At 40.2% G+C, this 20678-nt stretch overlaps 1 protein-coding gene across 3 annotated transcripts in view; it reads left to right on the plus strand.

Moving 5' to 3' along the window:
* The window catches only part of GDA (guanine deaminase), a 248433-nt gene that overhangs the window by 169784 nt on the left and 57971 nt on the right, over nucleotides 1-20678 (plus strand). The gene's annotated exons all lie outside the window — the stretch shown is intronic.

A 20678-nucleotide genomic window follows, 5' to 3' on the forward strand; every position in this document is an offset into this window, starting at 1 on the left:
GTCATTAAGTTTACCTCTGCTAAGCTTCTGGGGCCATAGATCTAGAATGTCTTGAATGGTGGCAGTGCCAACATTCCTGATGGTAAGCTGTTTCTTCCATAACTCCATTTATGTTAGATTCAAATTTTACTGTTTGTGCTGCCACTTTTCATTTCTTTGTTTTGCACCTTCATCGTTGTTAAGCAATTCACTCTTTCAAATATTCATTTTGTAAAATGCCATGTAAGTTTATTGCTAGAAGACAAAGAGGCAATACAACTACACACACTGTTGTCTATGTATGAACTGATGCACAGGGGCCAATCACCGCACACTTTGGAAGAAGTGATGTGATTGCCTGTTGATCATGATTAGCATCTGTTATGTTATATAATGATTTCTGGAATGAAGAGCGAGAAGCTAAGTTTGTACTTTATTCAATCACTCACAGTTAATATACCAGGGTAACTGGTATTTGAACCATGTTGTTGGGGGACTCATTTAAATGTCAATACCTGAAATTTGTGTATACGAGAATCATGCAAAACAGGGACTGCCTGTATTTATACAAATTTGACCTTAGAATCTGTTTTTATAGGCAGCTATTCCACACTGCTCATATTAACTCATGATTCTTGCTCTTATCAAGTCTTATGATCTTTATCTTGTGTATTTGATTTTCCTTAAACATTAACGTTGGATTTTACTTGCATTCCCGTTAAGCTTCATCTTGTTAGTCTTAGCCTGTGGCTATCTTTTTAAAACTTAATTGTTTGATCTAGGGAACAAACCGTCCCTTCCAAATTGTTATTCTTTTCACATATAAGCCATTAATAAGTACATGGCTGGGGCAGAGCTCGGTAATATGTCTCTAGACTCTCCAGCCATGCTTCCCTCATCCTATTAATCAGCCCTTTGAGTAGAAGTTGACATCTAGATATGAATTTCTCCAAATCTACCGATTTTGAGCTTGTTCAACAAAGTTAACTTTCTGGTGTCATCAGAATCCTTTCTGAAATCAAAGCACACTGAGTCAGCACTTGTGTCCTGAAATACCACTCTGGTTACTATATCAAAAGTTAGAGCTACTCATAGTACTTCATGGAGAACTTTTACAGTTCATGGAGTGTTTTACATATCTCCATTAAAAATATTTTGTCTTTATAGCATTAAGGGAGAAGGCAATGGCACCCCACTCCAGCACTCTTGCCTGGAAAATCCCATGGACAGAGGAGCCTGGTGGACTGCAGTACATGGGGTCGCTGAGGGTCGGACACAACTAAGCGACTTCCCTTTCACTTTTCACTTTCATGCATTGGAGAAAGAAATGGCAACCCACTCCAGTGTTCTTGCCTGGAGAATCCCAGGGATGGAGGAGCCTGGTGGGCTGCCGTCTATGGGGTCACACAGAGTTGGACACGACTGAAGTGACTTAGCAGCAGCAGCAGCATAGCATTAAGAGGAGATGTGGCAGATATTACTATATTTTCAAAAATGGTAAATCAGAGGCTAAGGGATTTGCTTTGTTCACAGAGCTAGTAAATGGTAGGGTCTTGATTTTTTAGTTAAGTCTAGTGTACTTTTTTTTTAATCACCTCTCAGATGAGGTGCTTACAGGGAACACATAAAGAGAGGTTTTGCAATGTTTTTCCTTTGTTGATTTATTAGACCAGTCTAATAATCCCTTCTCCCATAGGGTCTTGCATTAGCTTTGCTAGGGCCACAAGCTGGGTGGCTTAAACAACAGAAATGTATTGTCTTTCGGTTCTGGAGGCTAGAAGTCCAAGATTAAAGAGGTGGCAGGCCTGGCTCCCTGGCCCTGAGGGAAGGATCTTTTAAACCAGGCCTTTCCCCTTGTCTTGTTGATGGCCATATTCTCCCGGTGTCTCTTCATATCGTCTTCTCTCATGTCTCTGTGTCCACATTTTCCCTTTTTGTATAGGCAGCAGTCATATTGAGTTAGGGCCCAACCTAATGACCTCATTTTAACTTGGTAACTTCTCTAAAAACCTCATCTCTAATTATAGCTATATTCTGAGGCACTAGGCATTTGGAGAAGGCAATGGCACCCCACTCCAGTACTCTTGCCTGGAAAATCTCATGGATGGAGGAGCCTGGTGGGCTGCAGTCCATGGGGTCGCTAGGAGTCAGACATGACTGAGCGACTTCCCTTTCACTTTTCACTTTCCTGCATTGGAGAAGGAAATGGCAACCCAGTCCATTGTTCTTGCCTGGAGAATCCCAGAGATGGGGGATCCTGGTAGGCTGCCATCTCTGGGGTCGCTCAGAGTCGGACACGACTGAAGCGACTTAGCAGCAGCAGCAGCAGGCATTTAGAACTTTAACATATGAATTTGGGGGAGATGATTCAATCTACAACAGGTCTCTGAGGCAGATTTTATATTTAAAATAATGATCAAAGGAGCAGGCTTGTGACGCCAGTGTAGGTAATATGTGCCTGCATTTTCTTATCCATATCTATGTATGTGATGAAGTCTGCTGAGATAAACTTTAAGATCAGTTGATATCACTTTTCAGTTTTCAAAAAAAAAGAGTAGGTGCTTTTCCTGAAGTCATTGTCAGTTGTCCACTTGCTGACCTTCGTCTCTGAAGATGCCTTTTGTGAGGCAGCGGCTAAATTATTAGCTTGTTTAATGATTTTACAATTCAGATGTATCATAACCTTGGCTCTGAGATTTGTGGTGAATTTGACTCTGTGCTTAGTAATGATTAAACACCCATCTAAGTGGATTCCTTATTCCATAAATTAGTTAAGGCATCAAGGGATTCTGAATTCAGGGTACAAATAAATTAGGGAGTAAGAGTTTGTACCCCCAAAGTATTCACAAACTATCAGGGGCATGTAAAGGTTGTTTCACATATTCCTGTTTGTAAAAACAAGGGACAAATGCAATCATTTTAGATTACAAGCATCTGAATACTATAAATGTTGCATCTGTGTCATTCTGTTTTCTCATTGCTTATAATTTTAGTAATTTTACTTTTTGGTCATTTTGGGTTTTCCACAGATTACCAACGTGAGCATTTCATATGATACAGATTTTGCTGTCCAAAAAAATAACATTTAATATGAGTGGAGAATTTGTTTTTGCTCATGTATTTGCTCATATAAGAAAAGAACATTTATAATGTTTCTGTGAAGTGTAATGAGTGAAGACTTGGTGAACCCTTCTGTTATCTTTGAAGTCTATAATCCTCCCCATCCCATTTTCTTTCCTTCCACTCTGGTGAAATCACTATCCTAAATTATATGTTATCATGTCCTTACTTTCCCTTATAGTTTTTAAGTATTTGTGTTTCTAAACTAATATACTGTTTAAGTTTTTTAGTTAAAATTTTTAAACTTAAGTCATTGCAAAATTATTTTAAAAGTTACAGGAATAGTATAAATATCTCACATATAAGCTTCCACATTTCCTAATGTTCACATTTTACCATATCTGCTTCATAATTCTTCCCCACTCTCTCTAGATATATATAGCTATACATATACGCATACATATTTTTTTCTGAGTAAGTTACATATATCCTCTTCAAGTCTAAATACTTCAGTGTGTATTTCCTAAAAAAATAATAATAATAAGGATGTTGTCCTACATAGTCACGTGCGACCATCTAGATGAAGAAATTAACATAGATATAGCTACTACGTAATCCACAGATCCATTCAAACTTTGCCCATTGGCCCTATAATATTCTTGATACTTTTTTTTCTTCCTTCTGGTTCAGGAACCACTCCAGAGTCACAATTGCCTTTAACTGTCATGTTTCTTTAGTTGCTTTCCATCTGGAACAAGTCTTAAGTCTTTCTTTGTCCTTCATGTCCCAGATAATCATCAAAAATACAGAATAGTTTTGTTTATTTTTTTAGGAGTATCTTTCTTTGGGTTTTCCTGATGTTTCCTCATGCCATGCATTTTTTGGTAGGAATGCTGCAGTGTTCTCAGTGCGTTATATCAAGAGGCATATGACATTGATTTTGTTCCATTATTCTTGATGTTAACTTTGTTCACTTGGTTAAGGCAGTATATACCAGATTTATCCACCACAAAGTTACTATTTTTCTCTGTAAACTGAATTTTGTGGGAGATACTTTGAAATTATGTAAATATCCTATTCATCAACAAATTTTCACCCACTAGCTTTAACGTTCATCTGTGATTTTTATGTGAATCATTCGTTACAGTGATGGCTGCCCAACATTCATTTTCTAATTCCTTCATTCCTTCCATATGTATTTTACTGTAGGGAAGAGCACTCCATTCTTCATTCATTTATTTAGATTCATAGATTCCTATTTTATTCATTGGGTTTTAATTCAATATTTTGATGCTCAAATTGGCCTATATTTGGCTAGCAGGATCTTCTTCAAGAGGCTCCTGTTGTATCTTTAGCACTTCCTCACTTTTTGACACAGTTTTATTCCAGATTTATCTTGCACTTTCTTTGCTCCACTTCTAGTGTCATTCTGGTTTTTCTAGTGGAGAATGATATATTGAAAACAATATCTGAGCATTAGGGGTGCTGATTAATACAGGATGTCATTGTTTAAAGGCCCCTTTAGCAAATAAAGCATCAATTCTTTGGCACTCAGCCTTCTTCACAGTCCAACTCTCATATCCATACATGACCACTGGAAAAAACCATAGCCTTGACTAGACGGATCTTTGTTGGCAAAGTAATATCTCTGCTTTTGAATATGCTATCTAGGTTGGTCATAACTTTTCTTCCAAGGAGTAAGCGTCTTTTAATTTCATGGCTGAAATCACCATCTGCAGTGAGTTTGGAGCCTAAAAAAATAAAGTCTGTCACTGTTTCCACTGTTTCCCCATCTATTTCCCATGAAGTGATGGGACCGGATGCCATAATCTTCATTTTCTGAATGTTGAGCTTTAAGCCAACTTTTTCTCTCTCCACTTTCACTTTCATCAAGAGGCTTTTTAGTTCCTCTTTATTTTCTGCCATAAGGGTGGTGTCATCTGCATATCTGAAGTTATTGATATTTCTCCTGGCAATCTTGATTCTAGCTTGTGCTTCTTCCAGTCCAGCATTTCTCATGATGTACTCTGCATATAAGTTAAATAAACAGGGTGACAATATACAGCCTCGACGTACTCCTTTTCCTATTTGGAACCAGTCTGTTGTTCCATGTCCAGTTCTAACTGTTGCTTCCTAATCTGCATACAAATTTTTCAAGAGGCAGGTCAGGTGGTCTGGTATTCCCATCTCTTTCAGAATTTTCCACAGTTTATTGTGATCCACACAGTCAAAGGCTTTGGCAAAGTCAATAAAGCAGAAATAGATGTTTTTCTGGAACTCTCCTGCTTTTTCCATGATCCAGCGGATGTTGGCAATTTGATCTCTGGTTCCTCTGCCTTTTCTAAAACCAGCTTGAACATCTGAAAGTTCACGGTTCATGTATTGCTGAAGCCTGGCTTGGAGAATTTTGAGCATTACTTTACTAGTTTGTGAGATGAGTGCAATTGTGTGGTAGTTTGAGCATCCTTTGGCATTGCCTTTCTTTGGGATTGGAATGAAAACTGACCTTTTCCAGTCCTGTGGCAACTGCTGAGTTTTCCAAATTTGCTGGCATATTGAGTGCAGCACTTTCACAGCATCATCTTTCAGGATTTGAAATAGCGAACCAGTCCATTCTGAAGGAGATCAGCCCTGGGATTTCTTTGGAAGGAATGATGCTAAAGCTGAAACTCCAGTACTTTGGCCACCTCATGAGAAGAGTTGACTCATTGGAAAAGACTCTGATGCTGGCAGGGATTGGGGGCAGAAGGAGAAGGGGACGACAAAGGATGAGATGGCTGGATGGCATCACTGACTCGATGGACATGAGTCTGAGTGAACTCCAGGAGTTGATGATGGACAGGGAGGCCTGGCGTGCTGTGATTCGTGGGGTTGCAAAGAGTCAGACATGACTGAGCGACTGAACTGAACTTAGCAGATAAAGCTGGGAAATACATACATTGACAGACACACATACATGCATATTTTTCTTCTTGATCATTTAGGTGTTCCACAGATTACCAGTGTGAGCATTTGATATGATATAGATTTTGATGTTTTTGAAAAGTAACACATCGTAAGCAGAGCCTGTGTGTGTGTGTATGTATATATACACTTGTGCATGTGTATATACACCTGTGTGTATATATATCCTTTTTAGATCTATCTGCATATGTGTGTGCATACATGTACTTATTTATTGATCTACTTAAATTAAAAATCACTAGTTGACACAAATACCTCCAATTCAAATCCAGTATGAAACAGGTTGTTTTGTTGTTGTTCAGTCACTAAGTTGTTTCTGACTCTTTGCGATCTCATGGACTGCAGCACGCCAGTTTTCCCTGTCCTTCACTATCTCCCAGAATTTGCTGAAACTTATGTCCACTGAGTCAGTGATACCATACAAGCATCTAATCTTCTGTCACCCCTTATCTTGCCCTCAATCTTTCCCAGCATCAGTGTCTTTTCCAATGAGTCAGCTCTTCGCATCAGGTGGCCAAAGTATTGGCCAAAGCACCAGTCCTTCCAATGAATATTCAGGACTTATTTCCTTTAGGATTGACTTGTTTGATATTCTTGCTGTCCAAGGGACTCTAAAGTGTCTTCTCCAGCACCACAATTTGAAAGCATCAATTCTTCGGCACTCAGCCTTCTTTATAGTCCAACTCTCACATCCATACATGACTACTGGAAAAACCATAGCTTTGACTATATTGACCTTTGCTGGCAAAGTGATATCTCTGCTTTTTAATACTCTGTCTATGTTTGTCATAGCTCTTCTTAAAGGAGCAAGCGTCTTTTAATTTCATGGCTGCAGTCACCATCGGCAGTGATTTTGGAGCCCAAAAAAATAGTCTGTCACTTTTTCCACATTTTCCCCATCTATTTGCCATGAAGTGCTAAGACTGAATGCTATGATCTTTGTTTTTGAATGCTGACTTTGAAGCCAACTTTTTCACTCTCCTCTTTCACCTTCATCAAGAGTCTCTTTCGTTCCTTTTCACTTTCTGCCATTAAAGTGGTATCATCTGCATGTCTGAAGTTGTTGATATTTCTCCTGCAATCTTAATTCCAGCTTGTGATTCATCCAACCCAGCATTTCACATGATGTACTCTGCAAATAAGTTAAATAAGCTGAGTGACAATATACAGCCTTGACATGCTCCTTTCCCAATTTTGAACCAGTCTGTTTTTCCATGTCCAGTTCTAACTGTTGCTTTTTGTCCTGTTTACAGGATTCTCAGGAGGCAGGTAATGTGAGATGGGAACACTGGACCACATTACACATATTCCACAGTTTATTGTGATCAACACAGTCAAAGGCTTTAGCATAGTCAATGAAACAGATTTTTTTTTAAATTCCCTTGATTTTTATATGACCCAGCATATATTGGCAATTTGATCTCTTGTTCTTTTATCTTTTCTAAATCCAGCTTGTACATCTGGAATTTCTTGATTCACATACTGCTAAAGCCTAGCTTGAGGGATTTGGTGCATAATCTTGCTGGCATGTGAAATGAGTGCAATTTTGTGGTAGTTTGAACATTCTTTGGCATTACCTTTCTTTGGGATTGGAATGAAAACTGACTTTTTCCAGGCCTGTGGCCACTGCTGAGTTTTCCAAATGTGCTGGCATAATGTGTGCAGCGCTTTAACAGCATCATCTTTTAGGATTTGAAATAGCTCAGCTGGAATTCCATCACCCCTACTAGCTTTGTTCATAGTAATGCTTCATAAGGGCCACTTGACTTCACACTTCAGAATGTCTGGTTCTAGGTGAATGACCACACCATCATGGTTACCTGGGTTAGTAAGAGCTCTTTTTGTATAGTTATTCTGTGTATTCTCGTCACATTTTCTTAATCTGTTCTGCTTCTATTAGGTCCTTGCCATTTTTGTTCTTTATTGTGCCTAGCTTTGCATGAAAGTTTCCCTTGGTATCTCCAATTTTCTTAAAGAGATCTCTGTGTGTGTGTGTTTGTGTGTGTGTGCATGCACGCGCTCAGTCATGTCCGATTCTTAGTGACCCCATGGGTTGTAGCCCACCAGGCCCCTTTGTCCTGGAATTTCCCAGGCAAGAATACTAGAGTGGGTTGCCATTTCTTACTCCAGGGGATCTTCCTGACCCAGGGGTTGAACCCTCATCTCCTGCACTGGCAGGTGGATTCTTTACCACTGCACCACCTTGGAAGCCCAAAGAGAACTCTAGTCTTTCCCATTTTATTGTATTCCTCTGTTTATTTGTATTGTTCACTTAAGAAGAGTTTGTTTTAGCCTCTCCCTTTTCCATTTTTGAAACTCTTTTCTGAGAAGCCTGGCTCTCATTATTCACAATGTATTTACATACCTACTTATTACCCTCATGTATAATTACCATGATGGCTATCTCTTCAGCCACATCTCTGTCCACCTAACCTGACTTTTTGACTCTGTGCTTCTCCAGTCCCAGTTGCCTTGACCCTATTAGCCTTCTCAGTCCTGATTATCCCCTGAGCCCCAACTGCCTCCATATTCCTGGCCCTAGCAGGCCCACCAGCCTGGGCTACAATAAGGGAAGGGAAGAAAGAGGAAAGACTACAAAATATTTTATAAAAAAAAAAAAAAGAAAGGAAATAGGAGAGTTGTTTTATTTATGTGTGAAAGTTTTAAATATATATAGCATAGCATTTAATTGCTCTTACCTTGAGGCTGACTGTGGTTCACAGTCAATTTCTGACTGTGATTCACATTCACCACCTACCAGCTATGTAATCTTGGGCAAGGAACTTAATATCTCTGTGCCTCAATTTTCTCATCTGTAAAATGGGGCTAGTAACAATACCTTCCTCATAGGGTTCAGGTGAGGTGTAAGAGAGTTGATATGTGTAAAGTATATAGGATAGTGTCTTGCACACAGTAAGTACATTTAAATATTTTTATTATTGGGTTGGCCAGAAAATTTGCATTTTTCCATAAGATATTATGGAAAACCCAACGTTTTTGGCCAATCCAATATGTTGCTTTTTCTCCCCAATTAAAAAATTACTAAGTACCAACAAATCATTAGTGATGTCTTAAGTAGACTTTAGAAAAATTACTAAAGTTTCTTTTTCATCTGTCAAAAAGTGCATGTTTTCTATGTACATGGGGCTTGTAGGGCAGCCAAAATTGGTAGTTTTCCAAGAGTTTTTCCACTGGAGGCAATGGCACCCCACTCCAGTATTCTTGCCTGGAAAATCCCATGGGCGGAGGAGCCTGGTGCACTGCGGTCCATGGTGTCGCTAGAAGTCGGACACGACTGAGCGGCTTCACTTTCACTTTTCACTTTCATGCATTGGAGAAGGAAATGGCAACCCACTCCAGTGTTCTTGCCTGGAGAATCCCAGGGATGGGGGAGCCTGGGGGCTGCCTTCTATGGGGTCGCACAGAGTCGGACATGACTCCCGTGACTTAACAGCAGCAGCAGGAAATGGCAACCCACTCCAGTATTCTTGCTGGGAAAATCTCATGGACACAGGAACCTCTTGGGCTACAGTCCATGGAGTCACAAAGAGTCAGACATGACTGCGCAACTTAGCACACACACACACAAATCAGGCTCTGAAATTAAAGGAAAAATCATTAAAAGTTATTGCCAATTGAAGATAAAGCTTCTTAGAAATACTAGTGTAAAACCACTGGAATGGTTTTCAAATTATATAATTTTAATTTGCATGAATCTTTTTAGGAGTCTACATCAGAAGTTGGCAATCTGTGTCCCACAGGTCAAATCCTGCTCACTATCTGATTTTCTATAACCAATGAATTGAGTATGGGTTTTATATTTTTTTAACAATTTATTTACTTTTATTGAAGTATAATTGATTTATAATGTATTAATTTATGGTATATAGCAAAGTGATATAGTGTATATATATGAAACTGAATACATATGTGTACACACTTTTTTCATATTCTTTTTCATTGTGGTTTATTACAGGATATTGAACATAGTTCCCTATGCTATACAGTAGGACCTTGTTGTTTATTTTATATATAGTAGTTTGTATCTTTTAATCCCAAGTCCCTAATTTATCCCTATCCCACCCCCTTTCCCCTTTAGTAACCATAAGTTTATTTTCTATGTCTGTGAATCTGTTTCTGTTTCAAAAATAAGTTCATTTGTGTTGTATTTTAGATTCCACATATAAGTGATATCATATAGTACTTGTCTTTATCTTTCTGACTTACTTCACTTTATATGATAATCTCTAGGTCCATTCATGATGCTGCAGTTGTGTTATTTCAGTCTTTTTATGACTGCGTAGCATTGCATAGTATATATGTACCACATCTTCATCTATTCACCTGTAAATGGACATTTAAGTTGCTTCCATGTCCTGGCTATTGTAAATAGTGCTGCTATGAATATAGAGGTACATGTATCTTTTCAAATTATAGTTTTGTTTGGATATATGCCTAGGAGTGGAACTTCTAGGTCACATCAGATCAGATCAGTTGCTCAGTCATGTCCGACTCTTTGCGACCCCATGAATCGCAGCACGCCAGGCCTCCCTGTCCATTACCAGCTCCCGGAGTTCACTGAGACTCATGTCCATCGAGTCAGTGATGCCATCCAGCCATCTCATCCTCTGTCGTCCCCTTCTCCTCCTGCCCCCAATCCCTCCCAGCATCAGAGTCTTTTACAATGAGTCAACTCTTTGCATGAGGTGGCCAAAGTATTGGAGTTTCAGCTTTAGCATCAGTCCTTCCAATGAACACCCAGGACTGATCTTCTTTAGGATGGACTGGTTGGATCTCCTTGCAGTCCAAGGGACTCTCAAGAATCTTCTCCAACACCACAGTTCAAAAGCATCAATTCTTCGGCGCTAAGCTTTTTCACAGTCCAACTCTCACATCCATACATGACCACTGGAAAAACCATAGCCTTGACTAGACGGACCTTTGTTGGCAAAGTAATGTCTGTGCTTTTGAATATGTTATCTAGGTTGGTCATAATTTTCCTTCCAAGGAGTAAGCATCTTTTAATTTCATGGCTGCAGTCACCATCTGCAGTGATTTTGGAGCCCAGAAAAATAAAGTCTGACACTGTTTCCATTGTTTCCCCATCTATTTGCCATGAAGTGGGACCGGATGCCATGATCTTCGTTTTCTGAATGTTGAGCTTTAAGCCAACTTTTCCACTCTCCTCTTTTACTTTCATCAAGAGGCTTTTTAGTTCCTCTTCACTTTCTGCCATAAGGGTGGTGTCATCTGCATATCTGAGGTTATTGATATTTCTCCCGGCAATCTTGATTCCAGCTTGTGTTTCTTCCAGTCCAGTGTTTCTCATGATGTACTCTGCATGTAAGTTAAATAAACAGGGTGACAATATACAGCCTTGACATACTCCTTTTCCTATTTGGAACCAGTCTGTTGTTCCATGTCCAGTTCTAACTGTTGCTTCCTGACCTGCATACAAATTTTTCAAGAGGCAGGTCAGGTGGTCTGGTATTCCCATCTCTTTCAGAATTTTCCACAGTTTATTGTGATCCACACAGTCAAAGGCTAGGTCACATAGTAGCTCTATTTTTAGTTTTTTAAGGTGCCTCCCCACTCTTTTCCATAGTGGCTGTACCAATTCACATCCCCACCAACAGTGTTCTCTTTTCTTCACAGACTCTCCAGCATTAGTTCTTTGTAGCCATTTTGATGATAGCCATTCTGACTGGTGTGAAGTGGGACCTCATTGTAGTTTTGATTTGCATTTCTAAGGCTGTATATTGTCACCCTGCATATTATATGCAGAGTACATCATGAGAAACCCTGGGCTGGAAGAAGCACAAGCTGGAATCAAGATTGCCAAGAGAAATATCAATAACCTCAGATATGCAGATGACACCACCCTTATGGCAGAAAGTGAAGAGGAACTAAAAAGCCTCTTGATGAAAGTGAAAGAGGAGAGTGAAAAAGTTGGCTTAAAGCTCAACATTCAGAAAACTAAGATCATGGCATCTAGTCCCATCACTTCATGGGAAATAGACGGGGAAACAGTGTCAGACTTTATTTTTTGGGGCTCCAATATCACTGCAGATGGTGACTGCAGCCATGAAATTAAAAGACGCTTACTCCTTGGAAGGAAAGTTATGACCAACGTAGACAGCATATTCAAAAGCACAGACATTACTTTGCCAACAAAGGTCTGTCTAGTCAAGGCTATGGTTTTTCCAGTGGTCATGTATAGATGTGAGAATTGGACTGTGAAGAAGGCTGAGTGCTGAAGAATTGATGCTTTTGAACTGTGGTGTTGGAGAAGACTCTTGAGAGTCCCTTGGACTTCAAGGAGATCCAACCAGTCCATTTAAAGGAGATCAGTCCTGGGTGTTCATTGGAGGGACTGATGCTGAAGATGAAACTCCAATACTTTGGCCACCTCATGCGAAGAGTTGACTCATTGGAAAAGACTCTGATGCTGGGAGGGATTGGGGGCAAGAGGAGAAGGGGATGACAGAGGATGAGATGGCTGGATGGCATCACTGACTCGATGGACATGAGTTTGGGTAAACTCCAGGAGTTGGTGATGGACAGGGAGGCCTGGAGCGCTGCAGTCCATGGGGTCTCAAAGAGTTGGACACTACTGAGTGACTGAACTGAACTGAACTGAATAATTAGTGATGTTGAGCATCTTTTCATGTGCCTATTGTCCATTTATATGTCTTTGGAGAAATTTCTATTTAGATTGTCTGCCCATTTTTACATTTTTAAATGGTTTTAAAAAGTAAGAATAGTTTATAACAAGTGAAAATTATGTAAAATGTAAATTTCATTTTCTGTAAGTGACGTTTTATTGGAACAAAGCCATACCTGTTTGTATACATCTTGTCTATGGCTGATTTGGCTCTACAGTGATGGGGTTAACTAGTTAAAACAAAAATAATACAGTCCACAAAGTCTAAAATATTTACTGTTTGACCTATTATAAAAAGTGTTCTGACTCCTGGTTTATACTGTATTAGAGAAGCAGTGAAGGAAAGTTACATGGGTCAAAATAGCTTGGAGTCAAAACTCCCCTCCAGGCCCTGCCCACCATTCTATGCAAAACAAAAAACTCTCCCACCGGAAGAAAAAATAATGGGCATCAGGTTGATTATGCCCAGCTCCCAGCTGGTCCAGCCTCTGGCTGATCTCCAAAATTCCTTGCCCCAGCCATTTAAGAGACGACTACTCTGAACAACCTTGGAGGAGAACAGGCCCCCTTAAGACAGTAGCTTTCCACATACATGCCTGTATATACTTACTCTTTTCTTAGATAAGTGCTGCAGCTCACTAATCTGACTGCTGTCCCTTCTCGCCTCATTAAAGGTGATCTATTCCTGTAAAGTGCCGGACTCTTTCTTATTCTGAACCTCGCCTTCTCTAACTCCATACCCTACAAGCAGTCGTAGAGGTCTGGAAGAATCTCAGGAAAGATGGGTCAAGTCCAGGAGATACTCCTGCCTTGTCTGGTGACTCTGAACAAGTCACATATCCTGGCCTGTTTACTCATCTGTAAAATGAGAATATTGTACCTGAAGATCTAAGTCCTTCATGCTATCCTTTGGTGATTCATAACACAAATTCCCTTGTTTCTACCTTTATAGGCTGACATTTTTTCTTAAAGGCAATGTCACTTCATCTTTCTTTTCCATTAATCATTTTGATGTGAATTGAGCTAATATGGCAATTTTCATCTCTGTCCAAAAACTTCAGAAATCTTTGAGATATCACATTTTTATCTGCTTTTTGTCTCCCATTAACATGCCTAAGAGTGGATTTTGTGATGCAATATACATCACCATATTTTGTTAGATGGCCAAACTATTTCACAATGGCCCAAAGAGGAGTTTACTCTGTTCCATAGCAACAAGCCTCTTGCCCACATTTGCCATCTGGTGTTTGAAGCCTCTATCTTGCACAGATTCTTTTCATTAGCTGACAGTCATTACTCATCTGCTTTTGGCTTTAGTATTTCTGACGTTCTCATTATTATTCATCCTAAATAGTCCCTGTTTCCAGTAAGAGTGCACTTGGAGTTGTTTGCTTAACAAAAGGGATTCAGTATTCTCATTTGAAAAACAAGGGGTCAGATGAGAAGGTTTCTGCCCAATTGGCACCAGCTATGATTTTTGAAACTTGGGTTTTAATGACTTATGTATCTGCTTGACAGCCCACCTAGACTGAGGCCTGTGAAGAGGAAGGTGGTGGGTCTTAATAGGCACTCTTGGTGAATGATCTGAGTCAATGATGTGAATGGCCACATAAGCCCAGGTAACATCAGGACAAGAGGGCCATTGCCCCATATAGGCAATATCAATGATATTTTATAAGTTTTCCACATTCATTTTCCAAAATATTTTTAGAGGTTTCCTAAAAGCAAAACTCAAGGCTATGACCTACAAAGCCCCTTGCTGCCTCCTCTATCTGATTTTTTTACCACTTTTTCTTCTAGTCTTTGTACTGTATTCTTACTTTTCTTCCTGGTGTTTCCCAACAGGGCAAGCATCTAATTTAAATTTAACTCAAATATACATATCAGGGTCCTTGTACTGGCTGTTCCCTCTGCTTGGAATGTTCTTCTAAGAATATGTAAGTGGTTTATTCCCTTCATGCAAATCAATGCTTAAACATCATATTTCAGAGAACATCTCATCACACATCATACTTTATCCACTTACTTTGCTCTATTTTTCATCATAACACTCACACACACACATTATTGTTATCAAAAAATTGTTATCATATGTTACCTAGTAAGTTGCATTTAAAAAAAAATCTTAAGATTGTATTGAGAATAATTCAATAAGTATGTCTTCAGTCAGTGATACTTTTAATTGCTGCAGTTTGGTTATATTTAACCAATCTCTTATTTGACTGACTTTGAAATTATTTGCATTTTTTAACTATTGCAAATGTTTGATAAACATATTTTGGGGTAAGACGAGTAAGAGGTTTGAAGAGAGGGAGATTTTAAATTATCATGGTGGAGGGCTGGAACATGAGTTGACTAGAGAAATACTCTTCATGGTTTTTTTACTAATATGCTCCCAAAAGAATTTTGAAAAAACATATATGCTTTTGCATTTTTAAAAGTTGATACATATAGTTTTTATTAAATTTTGAAACATATAAAGCTTTTAATTTTTAGCATTATAGATATATGCATGTTAAAATTAAGCTATGCTATTACTTTTTAAAATATGTCTGATGGAATCAAAACATAGTGATTTGATATCTACCTTAATCTCTTTTTCTAAAAATCATGAATTAGCTCCTTATTAATAATCTGAAATGCTATATAGACCCTTTTTCTTCTAGAATTACTAATTCTATTCTCCTTTCCTTACAGTTTGTGCTAATACAGTATAGTTTTACACTTTTAACTCTTTTATTGATCAACCATTGCAATAACATTTCTGTGCATAAATTTAAATATTTTAAATTTCTTGGGACCATAAGGAAAATTTTAAAAGTATATCACACATTTTGAAAAGTAATTTGTTAAATGTAAAAGTACAAAAAGGCTGTTTTTTCTTCCAACCTACATAATGTATCTATGGATGAGTGTTACTTGTTGGTAGAATTAAACAGAAGCAGCATCAATGTTTTTCTTATTTTTTTCATTTTTATAGATGTAAGTGCTAAGAAACATTTTCACATAAATCAAGAAGATGGGAATGGGATGGGTTTTGTTGTACCAATAGCCCTCAATTCTTTGAACTCCTTTTGAGTTATTCTATTAAAAAACTGTGTATTAATCTATTACCAAAAAATACTTCTAATAATCTATCAGTGGATAAGCATTTAGGCCTTCAGTCAGTTTTATTGACAGTAAAGACAGGGCTAGAGAAATGTCATAGGGAGCAAGGTGCAGACATTGGTTGGAGCACCTTCAAGCTTGATAACTATGGATACTCCATCTGCTGTGTGGTGTGCTTGCCACAGTGCTGCTTGACTCCTCGGATGCAACCCAGAGAAGTAGGGCTGGTTGTAGTCAGGATTAAACATTTACTATATGTGTGTCAACTAAAAGATATAAGAAATATAAAATAATAGCTGGTAGAATCCAAATTGGCAAAAGAAGATGGTTGATGGACTGGGGGAAAGTAGAGAGGAGAACGGAAAGGGAAGGCTTTTTAAGGTGGATGATTGTTTGAAATAGCTGAAATGGCAGACAGGAAAAAGAGGAAATGGTGGTCAGTTGTGTGATTCTGTGGTTTTAGAAGTAGGGCATTTAAGGTTATGAAAATGCCTGAGCTGTAGCCATGATGTGAAGTTCATAAATTTCATGTGTTCATAAACAGATCACTGAAAATGAGTTCATGGAAATAAGTCCTATGATCTTGAAAGGATTGTCCATGTTGATATTATAAGGAGTAAAAGCAGGGCTTGCAGTGGACAGAAGGAGTGTGGGGCAGGCATTAACAGATGGGAACAGTGAGAGAAGGGCTGGTAAAGCAGAAGAACAAGGAGAGGAAGAGTGCTTTGAAAGCCAAAAGGAGCAGGTCTTAAAGGAGCTTTGCAGGTTTGCAAAAAGCTGCAGGAAACATGGTTTAGAAATGGCCATCGTGGGTATGGAAACTCACTGCCTGACCCTGATATATGAATACTTGCCATTTGAGAAGTGTAGGGGAGGCCATGTCCTCAGAGAAAAGCCCCAGTTATCAGGAGGGAGAAACTCAGAGGAGATATTGAAGACACAGAGGAATTTGCTATTTATGGATGGGCAGTAACAAGAGGATTGGAGAAGGAAGTGGCAACCCACTCCAGTGTTCTTGCCTGGAGAATCCCAGGGACAGGGGAGCCTCGTGGGCTGCCATCTATGGGGTTGCACAGAGTTGGACACGACTGAAGCAACTTAGCAGCAGCAGCAGCAGCAACAAGAGGTCATAGTGGAGTGCAGAGTGATGGGAGCAGGTCAGGAACAAGGTACTAGTACAGAGCTTTATGAAGATAATGGTATAGATCAGGATCCCTGCTGTGTATTTGAGAAGTAGGTGAATTCAAGTTTTCATGTTGACTGAAGGAAACAGAAAAGAAGGCAGGTGGATTTATTCCAATGGTCTCTGAGGAGTAGAGCCCTTGCATAACTATTTAACATCAGCTATAAGTTCAGTTTCCTAGAATGTCGACGTTCACTCTTGCCATCTCCTGTTTGACCATTTCCAATTTGCCTTGATTCATGAACCTGACATTTCAGATTCCTATGCAATATTGCTCTTTACAGCATCGGACCTTGCTTCTTTCACCAGTCACATCCACAGCTGGGTATTGTTTTTGCTTTGGCTCCATCCCTTCATTCTTTCTGGAGTTATTTCTCCACTGATCTCCAGTAGCATACTGGGCACCTACCGACCTGGGGAGTTCCTCTTTCAGTATCCTATCATTTTGCCTTTTCATACTGTTCATGGGGTTCTCAAGGCAAGAATACTGAAGTGGTTTGCCATTCCCTTCTCCAGTGGACCACATTCTGTCAGACCTCTCCACCATGACCCGCCTGTCTTGGGTGGCCCCACGGGCATGGCTTAGTTTCATTGAGTTAGACAAGGCTGTGGTCCTAGTGTGATTAGATTGACTAGTTTTCTGTGATTATGGTTTCAGTGTGTCTGCCCTCTGATGCCCTCTTGCAACACTTACTGTCTTTCTTGGGTTTCTCTTATCTTGGACTAGGGATATCTCCTCACCGCCTCCCCTCCTGACCTTGGATATGGGGTTGCTCCTCCCGGCCGCCGCCCCTGGCCTCTGGCGTGGGGTAGCTCCTCTCAGTTGCCGCCCCTGACCTCAGATGTGGGGTAGCTCCTCTCGACCATTCCTGCGCCGTCGCAACCTGGCACTCTCAGCTGCCGCCCCTGACCTCGGACGTGGGGTAGCTCCTCTCGACCCTTCCTGCGCCATCGCAACCTGGCACTCTCAGCTGCCGCCCCTGACCTCAGATGTGGGGTAGCTCCTCTGGGCTGCCGCCCCTGACCTCGGACGTGGGGTAGCTCCTCTCAGCCATTCCGGCACCATCGCAGCATGGCACTCTTGGCTGCTGCCCCTGACCTCAGACGTGGGGTAACTCCTCTTGGCCACTGCCCCTGGGGCATGGGGTCCTCCCGCTTCTGCCCCTGACCTCGGACGTGGGGTAGCTCCTCTCAGCCGCGCTATGTGCGCTGTCGCAGCTGCCCACACCATGTGGCCCGCCATTATATCTACTACTGCGCACAGGAATCCCTTGGAAGAAATGGAATAGCCATCATGGTCAACAAAAGAGTCCGAAATGGAGTACTTGGATGCAATCTCAAAAACGACAGAATGATCTCTCTTCGTTTCCAAGGCAAATCATTCAATATCACAGTAATCCAAGTCTATGCCCCACCAAGAAACGCTGAAGAAGCTGAAGTTGAATGGTTCTACGAAGACCTAAAAGACCTTTTAGAACTAACACCCAAAAAAGATGTCCTTTTCATTATAGGGGACTGGAATGCAAAAGTAGGAAGTCAAGAAACACCTGGAGTAACAGGCAAATTTGGCCTTGGAATATGGAATGAAGCAGGGCAAAGACTAATAGAGTTTTGCCAAGAAAATGCACTGGTCATAGCAAACAGCCTCTTCCAACAACACAAAAGAAGACTCTACACATGGATTTCACCAGATGGTCAACACCGAAATCAGATTGATTATATTCTTTGCAGCCAAAGATGGAGAAGCTCTATACAGTCAACAAAAACAAGACCAGGAGCTGACTGTGGCTCAGATCATGAAATCCTTATTGAGAAATTCAGACTTAAAGAAGTAGGGAAAACCACTAGACCATTCAGGTATGACCTAAATCAAATCCCTTATGATTATACAGTGGAAGTGAGAAATAGATTTAAGGAACTAGATCTGATAGATAGAGTGCCTGATGAACTATGGACGGAGGTTCATGACATTGTACAGGAGGCAGGGATCAAGACCATCTCTGTGGAAAAGAAATGCAAAAAAGCAAAATGGCTGTCTGAGGAGGCCTTACAAATAGCTGTGAAAAGAAGAGAAGCAAAAAGCAAAGGAGGAAAGGAAAGATATAAGCCTCTGAATGCAGAGTTCCAAAGAATAGCAAGGAGAGATAAGAAAGCCTTTCTCAGCGATCAATGCAAAGAAATAGAGGAAAACAACAGAATGGGAAAGACTAGAGATCTCTTCAAGAAAATTAGCGACACCAAGGGAACATTTCATGCAAAGATGGGCTCGATAAAGGACAGAAATTGTATGGGCCTAACAGAAGCAGACGATATTAAGAAGAGGTGGCAAGAATACACAGAAGAACTGTACAAAAAAAGATCTTCACGACCCAGATAATCACAATGGTGTGATCACTCACCTGGAGCCAGACATCCTGGAATGTGAGGTCAAGTGGGTCTTAGTAAGCATCACTACAAACAAAGCTAGTGGAGGTGATGGAATACCAGTGGAGCTATTTCAGATCCTGAAAGATGATACTGTGAAAGTGCACTCAATATGCCAGCAAATTTGGAAAACTCAGCAGTGGCCACAGGACTGGAAAAGGTCAGTTTTCATTCTAATCCCAAAGAAAGGCAATGCCAAAGAATGCTCAAACTACCACACAATTGCACTCATCTCACACGCTAGTAAAGTAATGCTCAAAATTCTCCAAGCCAGACTTCAGCAATACATGAACCATGAACTTCCAGATGTTCAAGCTGGTTTTAGAAAAGGCAGAGGAACCAACATCTGCTGGATCGTGGAAAAAGCAAGAGAGTTCCAGAAAAATATCTATTTCTGCTTTATTGACTCTGTAAAGCCTTTGACTGTGTGGATCACAATAAACTGTGGAAAATTCTGAAAGAGATGGGAATACCAGACCACCTGACCTGCCTCTTGAGAAACCTATATGCAGATCAGGAAGCAACAGTTAGAACTGGACATGGAACAACAGACTGATTCCAAATAGGAAAAGGAGTACATCAAGGCTGTATATTGTCGCCCTGCTTATTTAACGAGTACATCATGAGAAATGCTGGGCTGGAAGAAGCACAAGCTGGAATCAAGATTGCTGGGAGAAATATCAACAACCTCAGATATGCAGATGACACCACCCTTATGGCAGAAAGTGAAGAGGAACTCAAAAGCCTCTTGATGAAAGTGAAAGTGGAGAGTGAAAAAGTTGGCTTAAAACTCAACATTCAGAAAACAAAGATCATGGCCTCTGTCCTATCACTTCATGGGAAATAGATGGGGAAACAGTGGAAACAGTGGCAGACTTTATTTTTGGGGGCTCCAAAATCACTGCAGATGGTGACTGCAGCCATGAATTTAAAAGACGCTTACTCTTTGGAAGGAAAGTTAAGACCAACCAGGTAGCATATTGAAACAGAGACAGTACTTTGCCAACAAAATCCATCTAGTCGAGGCTATGGTTTTTCCAGTAGTCATGTATGGATGTGAGAGTTGGACTGTGAAGAAAGCTGAGCGCCAAAGAATTGATGCTTTTGAACTGTGGTGTTGGAGAAGACTCTTGAGAGTCCCTTGGACTGCAAGGAGATCCAACCAGTCCATTCTGAAGATCAGCCCTGGGATTTCTTTGGAAGGAATGATGCTAAAGCTGAAACTCCAGTACTTCGCCCACCTCATGCAAAGAGTTGACTCATTGGAAAAGACTCTGCTGCTGGGAGGGGTTGGGG

This window comes from Bubalus kerabau, chromosome 4 (assembly GCF_029407905.1).
Source record: "Bubalus kerabau isolate K-KA32 ecotype Philippines breed swamp buffalo chromosome 4, PCC_UOA_SB_1v2, whole genome shotgun sequence".
Classification (NCBI taxonomy): domain Eukaryota; kingdom Metazoa; phylum Chordata; class Mammalia; order Artiodactyla; family Bovidae; genus Bubalus; species Bubalus kerabau.